Raw genomic sequence first — 11359 nt, 5'->3', positions numbered from 1 at the left:
GATTATCAGGATGGTTTATGTATGCATCTTTCTTCTAGTGAGTTATTCATGGAATACTTGTTCTGCAAGTAACACCCTATCTGGACTGTAATAGTGACTCATTCAATGTTTGTTGAGTACATTAATAAGCAAATTGATAAATAAATCAACCTCTGAATCAACATTATTCCTCAAGAGCAAGTAAAAAGTCAAATATTTCATAGATGTCCTATAAATCATTCTTAAGCTTCACATTGACTGCTAAGATTTCTTTGAGTTACAGAGTTCATCTAGTTATCCTGCCTCTGTAACATCCATTAAGAATGACAAATGAACAATGGAAATAAAGGTGACCCTCAATCTTTTCTCACATAAGAATATGGAGACAAAAGGACTTAATTAAAAACCACCAAATTAGTCTTAATCCCCATATCTGTATTTCTGTATTAGAATTCTCCAGAGAAATAGATCAATAGAATATGAGTGTGCACACATGCATACAGAGATTCTAAAGAATTGCCTCATGTGAATTATGTTAAAGGGCAAAGACAAAATACACATGATGGGCTTGCAGGGAAGGGCTGACATAGCAGTCGGCTGTTGGCAGGCTCTCAGAAGACCTGGTTAGGACAGCTCTGTACACCATCATATGAAGATGACAGTTTTCAAATTGAGAGCAATCAAAGCTAGTAAGCAGCTCAGCCAGGATTTAGTCCCTTACTCTCTGATAACTAAAGTCCATCAATATCCATTGAACCACAGAGCAATCTTCCAGTGATTTGTTTTTAAACTTTCCTGAAGAGAAAGTAAATAACTTTCACAAAACGTCTAAAAACTTTCTAAAAGTAAAGAGACCATGTGCTTTATTTTCTTTGTGTGTTTTCTTTTGTTCCCAAAGGAGTAGTTACAGAGTGTAAGCTGTTTTTAGCCTCTTAACTCCTTTATTATACTGCAAAAAACAAAGTAAGAGGAAATATTTTTGTCCCTGAAAACAAAGACACACAATGAATGTATCTGTGATTTCGACATTCATATTATGTGAAATATAATATTATTATATTTTAAACAACTCTTACCAAGAATATTTACAGTTTTGCTGTCACATCCTTTGATTTCTGATTTATCTTTTAGCCTAAGATCTTGAGGAATTTTATTCTTGATTAAAAAATAGTCAGGATAAATAATATGCTCAGTCTTTGGGGCTCATCAGATTGTAGCATGTCAGTTAAGAATCATGGTCCCTTAGTGACAGCAGTAGGGATGGAACAAAAGCATTAAACGAAGCAATTGAGGAGGAGTACAATATCAGGAGCATTTTGCTTGAGGCCAGCCACTCTTGTAATTTCCTAAACTTTCTCGAATTATGATGTTTATTTGTATAAACTTTTAAAAATGGCTTTAAGCCATTTTGCACAAAGAATAGCTTAATTGTGTCCTACATTCAGCTAGCCTTTTAGTCAGGTTCCATATTTCCATCTCTTCAAGGACTTCTCTGTCCTTGGAAACGAACTATTGATGGAATGTTTCAACTTATCTCTTCCACAGGATGATTCGCCTCTAAGACATTCTTGTCTCTTCCTTGTAGTTTGTAATCTTTGAGATTTCAGACTCTAAGAGTCTACTCTCCTAGTCTGGTGATGGTGTCTGGAGACCCGTTCACAACTTGTTGATATGATGTGGGAGTAGTGTGAGGATTAAATCCATGAAGTATAAACTTGAATTCAGACTAAAGCCCATAGAGAATCGGAGTCAACTACCTTGACTAAATAGTTAGTCTTTTTAAAAAAATAGTTTTTCTTGCTGTGGAGTTTTATAATCAGGTTTGCTTTCCAGATATTCTGTATCTGACTGAGACTAGAGATCACAAAGTAACTTTGAAAGAATATGTGGATCTGGAAGGGAGTAATACAAATAAAGCAGACTCTTAGTTGTGCTCACTAAACGTTAGCCATTATTTGGAAATCTGTACTGAGATTTGAAAAGTGGAAGGCAATTAGGAATGGATTGGGCTATTTAGGAGGGATAGGGGTCAAGGAGAGGGTACACAGAGTGGAAAGATATTCAAAGCAGGCTGTTGTGAACCCCAAAACTCTTAAGAATAGCAGAGATAAAGGAGGCAACCAAGAAGATAAAAATGGAAAGAGAGCAAGACAGAAGGAACTTTTAAAACATTTTTATAATGACAGTTATTTTAATAAAGTATAGTTGATATGCTGACAAAGCAAGAAGTTGGTTCAGAAGGAAATGTTCACAGTTTCTCAAAATAAAAGTGGATGGCCCAACATGCCTACCAAGACAGTAACATTAATATTTTCTTCTGTATTTAACTCTATTTGAATCCTTAAAAGGCTAATAAATAGCTGTGGCCACTTTATTTATTTATTTATTTTCTTTCTCATGAATCTTAGCCCTGTAAATGAGATGCATGTGATGACTGCATTTTCATATTGACAATGATGCATCATAAAAACATCTTGCACTGCGAGGTCAGTTGTCTCCCAAGTGTAATTTCTGTACATACAATTGTTCATTTTTACTGTTGTGGAGAGGTCTGTGAACCAGCCTCTTTCCATCAAAAGCATATAGACTCTTTTCACATGAAGCCATTTCAATTGACAAAAGAGTTTCTTTTCTCGTAGAGTTTCCCCAACTGCTCAGGACTTGAGAATGGCTCCATGCATCAAACAAATGGCTCTTCCAACTCTGGACACTGAATGGCTTCACTTTCTCACACATTCTTGGGCCATGCAGTGTTTTCCCCTCGCAGGGCCTGTGACCTACAGATGGCTGTGGCAGATTCAATAAATTGATAAAAAACACAAAGATGTTTATTATTTCATTATTCTATATTTTCCCTTTCCTTCTCATGGGATTGTTCAACAATGGCTAAATCTACTGGTCAGCAATTACCAGCAGAGAGAACTTCATTCCAGCAAGATTGCCTTCTAGAATGTCAGTCAGTTACAAGCAGGACTCTCATACTTAAATTTTAGCATGGCTTTCTAATGTACACCACAAGAGGGAAAAGATGTTCTCCTTTGGCTGTGGAAGACGTTTGAGGTAAAAGTTGCCTAGAAAAATCTAGTTATGAGAAGCTCTAGAACAAAATATGTTAATCAAATAATTGATAACTCAGTAAGTAAATATATTTCACTATTAGTGTATTGTATTCTTGGAGAGATCATTATAACATACATTTGGAAGCCAGCTTTTAAGGTTGATGTGTTGCGCAATGGAAGCAAATAATTTGTATCAAACCAAGTGGGTATCTTTAAAAAAGCCAGTATTGTGATTGTTTGGTTTTCTTTTGTCTTCTATCATGAGAAATAATAAATTCTCAGAGCATTAATGTTAGACTTACCTAACATCATGTTATCCTCCTGTTGAATAGTCACCTAGAATTTTCTAATGTTGTTCCTTTGGTTTTGAAATGTATCTTCAAAGCTAGTGGTTGTGATAGGAAAGTACCATAATAAAACTCACTTCAGGATCAGGAAAAAAGTTAGGGGGATGTAAGATAATGTTAAGGTCTGAGTTTGGGAGTTAAATAGACAAGAATTAAATTCTAAGTTTTGCTGCAATCTTTGTTGGCCTTTAACTTTTCTTTTGAGCTTGATTTCTTCATTTTCAAAATACCAGTGTAGTATATTTTAAGACCTAAAGTCTACCATCTCAGAAAGTACTTAGTAAGTGGCATTTTTTTTGTCAAAATAGACATGCCACATTAATGAAATTGTGGTTTAAGATGAATTTCTAAGGCAGAGATGTGGGAAATGTAGGGATACATAATGTATTGGAGAAGGTGATGGGGGCCGGGCACAGAGTAAAGAATGAGAGTTGCCTAAAACAAACCAAGACTGGCAATAGGTGCAGAGCTGTGTCAGCTGGTTATTGAATAAGAAGATCTTTCCGGTCCCAATGATCACATAAGGATAGATTTGACAGAATGAGTAAAGTTGCTAATACTTAGGAGAATAGTAGATTGTTACTAACTTGACAGTGAAAGCAACTACCTAATAGATAACATGAGTGAAGGATTGTGGACAGCTGAGAGTCTTGTTCCTAAAATTTATAACGTAGACAATTGTATTCTATTGGCATTATCCTGTGAAGGAATGGAATATAGTGAAAAAGTAGTGTCAGGGTTAATTTCATGACATTACAGTCTATGTAGTTGCAGAAGACCTTGTGCATAGAAAAACGTGGTTTAATGCATTGTTTGGAATTCTTAATATTTTTGAATGAAGAATCCACATCCTTATTTTGTACTGGGACTCAGAAGTTTTGTAGGCAGTCTTGTATAGCTTGCTTATTTTAGACACTGTTTTGAACCAGAGTGATTCCCTTTCTCATCCCAGGACACCTGGTAATGCTAGAACCCTTTTTTTTTTTTTTTTTTTTTTTTTTTGTTATAACAGGGGGCATCCTACTGGTATTTACTGGAAAGAGTTCAGAAATTTTGTAAATGTTGTACAATGCACAGGTGATCCCTTAACCAATAAAGACTTACCTGGTCCCAGGTGTCCATAGCGCTGAGGTTGAGAAAGTGTGATTGAGTCTGATGATGGTTTTACTGAAAGTCAGATTTATCTGTGGATAGCTGGATAATATTATTGTTACCTAATTTGGGAATTTGCAAAGTTTAATGGTCAACTTCAGAGGAATTATCCTCCATGCAGTTTTGCCTTACACATCATATGCATAACACTTCTGCCAACAAGGGGTTGTATTTTTATAATTGAAACAAATTGAGTTGAACCAACTTGATGCCAGAGGAGACTCACTGGACATGGCAGCTATAATTAGCCCACCAGCAACACCTGTGTAACTCTCAAGTTCCTTATTTTTTAAAACTGGCAAAGAAAAAAAAAAAAAAAAGAACCCTGGCTGAGTGGTCAGAAAAGCTTCTTTTCTAGGTGCCAAATCATATTTCTTGCTATAGTTCACTTTGGGGGTTGGTTTCCTATTAGCTTAGAGAAAACGTCCCATTACCTTATATCCATTGATTAAAACAACACCCTGTTGGACATGGAGTTTTTGTAAAGATTTTTCGAATAATTATTGTACCAAGTAAACAGGATCTTTCTGAATCTTTCTTCTGCTGTATTGTTTATTTGTTCTTGTGGAATTTAACGACTGAGCCAAAAAGCCTTGCTAACTGGAGATTATTTTACATAGACCCATGTAATTGTAGGTTTCCTCTTTACATAGGCAGGATTGCTTCAGCCACAGGGAACTATTACGATTACAGATCTGTCACCTACATATAAGTAGGTCAGTCAGCAATGGAGGCAAGTATGACCAGGGGTGTAAAAGGAAACAGACATGGGAGGAGCGTAGGCTCATTCACATGACTCATTCACATGTAAAATGCATGTCCTAATTAGAGTCAGGCAAAATCAGTCCATTGATGCCAGAAAGGTGCCGGGTTGTTTTAAATTTTAATTTTACAATATGGGGTTTTACTTTACATTTCTCTCCAAGATGGTTCTTGTCACTTGGCACGTGCATTCTTTATCATTCTCGTGGAGATACGAAAGGACTAATGGCAATTAGTTATATAATTTTGAAAGAATTCTCATTTCTGTGCTTTCAAATTATTTATTTATTGGTTGTAGGAAATTTGTAATCCCACTTGGATTTTTAAAAGTGATTTCATGAGGTTATTATAATGACTATATTTTTATACACATCCTGTAACTTAAGACCACAGAGAAGGTTATAGAATCTGGAGATTTTAGGCTCCTTGACTTCTGAACTATTTAAACCAAGGCAGATTCAAAGTTTTCTAATACTCACATTAGAAGCTCTTTCTCACCCCTGATAAAAATCTTAGGGTTTTTCTTTATATACAGTACAAATTTAAAGGAACTTAGTCAATTCTGTTAAACATAGTGATTTTAATGTATTATATAATTGTATTTTTCCATGTGGAAAAGTTGAAGTTTGTTTTCTAAAGAATGTTTCACATGTTTATACTATTTTAGTTGTATTTTTATCCTAAAGATATATAGATGATAACTTACATATGTTCAATTCTGTTGAACCTTGTTCAATCTTATGCTACCTTGGGTTCCTAGCCTTCTTCTTATAGAGCCACTAATGCCACTATGGGTGTCCTATCTTCATGATATTTTCTAATTTTAAGTACTTTTTTTTTTAAAGTCTGTCCTCCAAAACTACCAACAGATGAATTTGAGGTTTGTTTCTAACATGTGACTTTTGAGGTACACGTTCAAGCCATAGTTGATGGCAATAAAGAGCGACTGATGGAAAACTCTTCTTGGCCAAAGGTGGAAGAAGCACACACGTCTTCTGCCTTTCCCCTTCTACATCTTGAGTGAAAATGCTAAGGCAGCTCTCTTCTGAAAATTATGCTGCCTTTAATAGCCTGAATCCTTAAGTGAGTGAACAGAGCAGAGGCACTTTCTCACCCAATGTAGGCTTCTAGATGAGGCATCTTCAAGGGATTGTAACTGTAGGGAAAGAATTTCTGTGAGAACTTTGAGATTATGTGGTTCCCCTGTAGATCAGCTAGCATTGCCCTAAGTTTTATTTAGAAATTGTTGCATGCAATAGGTGCTGCTAAAATAAAAGCCTGAAATATCTGGTACCAGCTTAGTAGTAAACCAGGCAGCAATCAAAGAGGAATCTTATACTGTAGACAGAGCCATGTTCTTTAATGGAAAAATATTTGGTAAAAATTGCCTGTAATATGTTAGAATATTTATTTACTAAGCCTGTGGGGGAGAGAGGTTGGAAAAAGTCAGATATTAATAGCTTATGTTGGTTGTCATTTGCTGAGTTTAGCAAGTTATTACAAGGAAAGAGATGAGCTCAGGCAATAATTGGTGTGACTGAGAGCATACACAGATGAGGATAAAGCTGTGCAGGAATTTGGGTATTCTTGGGGTTAGGAAAGCTTCTACTGCCAAAATGGGAAGAGATAAAGCCTAAGCCTCCAATCCACATTAAGACTCAGCACTGTGTCAGAGATCATTAAGGGTTGGATATTTTCATACTTCAGAGTTTTAGAGTAGCAAAGTGGTCACACAGACTTCCAAGGGAGAACTTTTGTACTAAGAAATCAAGGAATAGGGTTGAGGATGTAGGTTGGTGGTATAGCATTTGACTAGAATGCACAAAGCCCTGTGTTTGAACCCTAGCACCACAAGGAAGAAAAAAATCAAGGAATGAATTAAGTGAGGATAATATTTAGAAGGTATTTTCAGTAATGGTTATGGAAAGCTAGACACAAATATTTCAGAGTAGGTGAAATATTTTATTTATTTATTGTCTTATTTTAAGACATAAAAATAGAAGGCACCCAGTTAAATTTGAATCTCAGATAAGCAACAAATAATGCCCCAAGGGATATGCTTATAACCATTATTATTTTGTTTATTTCAAATTCAAATTGAAATGAATATCCAATATTTTATCTGGCATCTCCAGTCTAGGGGCCTGTAGTCTTTAGAATTATCTTATGAAAAAGCTATGAGCCTAAACCAAAAAAAATCTTTGCATATTGGAAATTTTAAATAACACCTGGGCTCCTAATATAGCAAGAAAAGGACATGAGCTTAGAAATCTATGAAGTCCTGTAGGAAGTCATTACGTCTCAATGCCTACTTCACTTGTGACCATGGACAATAATTACCTCCTTCTCAATGCTTACTTCACCTGTGGCCATGGAGAATATTTAAGGAAGAAACTTCCATAGGCAGAACTAGGAGACATAAGAAGAAAGAATCAGTATATTCCTCCAGAAACAGAGTGAGCATTTGTGCAAATACTCACAGACCTAAGCCACTTGTCTCTAGTGCTGATTTTCTAGGATTTCTGTGAAGGTACCTACTGAATCTCTGTTAGCCCATTTATGAATAATGCTGTATCCAACTCTCCCTGATCCATCATTTTATATGGACTGTAGAAAAATGAGTATATGTAAGATGAGGTCTTGTATTTTATTATTATTTTTAAATCATAAGGACCCTGTCTGGATTTAAGAATGGAAATCTAGACTTTGAGCTAGACACCATACCAAACGACACTGAAGGTCATTCCCCCAGAAGGAAAGGTAAGGGTTCTCTTTGTGCCCAGGAGCCCACACATGGAGGCTATAAGCCGGATATCTCTGTAATCTGTCTCTTAAGTAATTTTTTTCCCATAGCGTAGGCAAGAGTCAGCACATTTTTCTGTCAAGTTCCAAAGAGTAAATATTTGATGATTTGCAGGCCAAGAGGCAAAGGAGGGGACATTACGGAGGGACTTTAATAGCAACCATATAAAATCTAAAACACATTTTTTTAGCTTTTAGGCGATACAAAAATAGGCGAAAGCCTGGATTTAACCCAAAGCTAATTTCTGACCCTTTGAAAGAAGCAACTTCCTACCTAGGGTTTTTACTTCCCAGTATTTGGTGGGGTCACATGACTGGTTCTTAATAATAGAATGTGAATAGGGTAAGTGGAGGTCACTGTTGGCATGAGTGGGCTGTCTCCATTTTCCTTTCTGTTCCATCACCTGGTTTAATGCATAAAGAAATTTGGAAAGCCAACAATAAAAATGCGGGACTGCTGGGCACAGTGGTGCATTCTGGAGGCTGAGGCAGGAAGATTGCAAGTTCAAGGCCAGCTTGGGCAACTTAACAAGACCCTGTCTCAAGAAAAAGAAAAAAAAAAGTAAATATATAACAATTGTAAAGGACTGAGGATGTTGCTCAGTGGTAAAGCGACGCTGAGTTTAATTCTCAATCTTTGGTACTACTAAAAAAAAAAAAAAGAAAGAAAAGAAAAAAAAATAGGACAGAAATGGATAGACCAATGGGAGAATAAAGTAAATGGTCATAAACCAGGAATACGGGCATTGGTATATTATATGAAAAATTAACAAATTTCTATTACATTAAACCAATGGAATCATGTTCTACTTATTTCTGTCTCAGGTGTTATTCTAATTAAAATACTGCTCATTTTATCTATTTTCTCAAGATAGTGAGTGCATATTTGAAAGCAGTATGTGTCTGGAAGCCTAGACTTTCTGCCCCTTACAGGATTTTCCGTGTTAATTATGACAGATCCAGTATTCATTTTTTTGTCACTAATATAGTGGGTCTCTTCTAGTTCAATAAGTTCATATTACATTTTGACTGGCTTTTGACTCATTTAGTCAGAGTTTTCAAAATCTACACAGAAATTTTACAGTTTTCTGTTTAAAAACATTGCTAAATGACACAAAAAATTGATGGCCAAGAAAGAGGAATTATGAACTCTGAAAACTTCTGAAATTTTTCTGATTCCTTGTTTTACATATATTTCCCTTATTACTCATCTATGAGAAATTTGTGATATTTTCCTATGATCTGAATAGAAAATATAATGGAGCATAATTAGTGATTATTTTCTTTTAAAATTCTTTATTGTGCATTATAATTACACATAATGGTAGAATTCATTGTGACATATTCATAAATACATGTAAGTGTCATATGATTTTCTCCAGTTCATCCCTTTTTCTTTCCTTCCTCCCTCCATTTGTTCCTCTTTCTCTCCTCTTCTGGTCTTCCTTCTATTTATTTACTTGTATTCACTTTTTCCATTGGTACATTATAATTTTACATCCAAATGGGATTCATTATGGTTTATTAACATATTCATATAGGATAATTTTGTCAGTTCTTCCTTTTTCCCTCTCTTCTTTCTTTCTCCTTTATTTCCTGCCTTTTTTATGTTGATCTTCCTTCTATTTTGTTGAGATATCCTCTGTATTAATTTATTTCTTCTCTGTAGCTTTCACATATGAGATAAAAACATGTGGCCCTTGACTTTCTGAATCTGACTTATTTTTCTTAGCATAATGTTTTCCAGTCTCAACCATTTTCTTGTAAATGGCATACTTTTTATTCTTTATTCTGTATGAGCAGAACTCCATTGTGTATATAAAACATATTTTCTGTAATCATTCATCTATTGACAGACTGCTAGGCTGTTTCCATATTTTGGCTCTTGTGAATTGAGCTTCTATAAATATTGGAATGCAGGTATCACTGTACCATGCTAGTTCCAGGAGTGAAATAGCAGAATGATATAGTGATTACCCTTTCCTTATCTTTTGAGGGTCCTCCATATGAATTTCCACAATGGCTGACATAGTTTGTATTCCCATCACAATGTGTAAGTCTACCTTTCTCCCTACATTTTCACCAGCAAATATCATGATTTACATTTTCAGACTAGACACGCAAGAATGATGAAGTAAACTTAGATGCTCCTTATTATTGCTTGTATATGAGATGACCTCCCTGATGCTCATGTGTGAGACAATGCAAGAAGGCTTAGAGGTGAAATAATTGGGTTATGAGAGCCTTTACCTAATCAGTATTAATCTGCTGGTAGGGATTAACTAGATGATAACTGTAGGCAGGTAGAGTGTGGCCGGAAAAAGTGGGTCACTGGGCATGTGACTTTGGGGTACATATTTTGTCCCTGCTGTATGGATTCTCTCTCTCTGCTTCCTGATGCAATGTCCTGATCTGTTTTCCTTCACCACATACTTCTACCATAATATCTTACCTCGCCTCTGGACCCAAGGATTGGAGTCTGCTGTCTATGGACTGAGACCTCTGAACTATGAGCCTCAAATAAACTTTTCCTCCTTAAAATTGTTCTTGTCAGGTCTTCTGGTCACAGCAGTGATAAAAGGTGACTAATACACTCGTGAAATCACTAGATATTTTATTGCATCTTCAACAACACATGAAAGAGATAAGTCTATAGATACAAGAAGATGCAGATCCAAAATCAAGGGATCTGTTTTTTTTTCAGCATCCCCTCTAAGCTAGATGCATTTCACAGTATCCTCTTGCAGCACCAAATCACTTTCCCTTTGTGAAATTAGACAATCCAGGACTCATACAATTTTGAAATGTAATTTAAAGATGTGAGCTCTAAAAGATATATACCATAATTTAACAATCACACAGTGTAGAAGAAGTCATAGAATTTCAAGTGGATGTGATTTTCCTAGTTTGGTGTTAAAGATATTTGTTTCATCATACGTAAAAGTTATAAAAGTAAAGGCCTATAAATAAGTGTTATATGGGTAGGTAAAATTTCCAGCTATATTGGTATTTCTTGATATAATAGACTCAGGTATATAAATCATATATATATAAAATGAGTAATAAATAATGTGCTCCTGAAATAGTAAGAAAAGTGAAACAAAGTTCTATTTGGTTACTATCTCAGAAGCAAATTCTCCTGCCTGGGATTTCAGTTTCCAAAACATCTGGAGCATAGTTTGTGGAAGGACCCTCCAGGCTTCCTTGCCTACTCTGTGCTATCGGCTAATTCACCTAGAATTTGTCCATGTGTCTTCC

This window comes from Marmota monax, unplaced genomic scaffold, assembly GCF_021218885.2.
Source record: "Marmota monax isolate L192 unplaced genomic scaffold, Marmota_monax_Labrador192_F-V1.1 WCK01_AAM20220418_F8-fsc00016, whole genome shotgun sequence".
NCBI lineage: Eukaryota > Metazoa > Chordata > Mammalia > Rodentia > Sciuridae > Marmota > Marmota monax.
Note: the sequence above shows the minus strand (reverse complement) of the source record.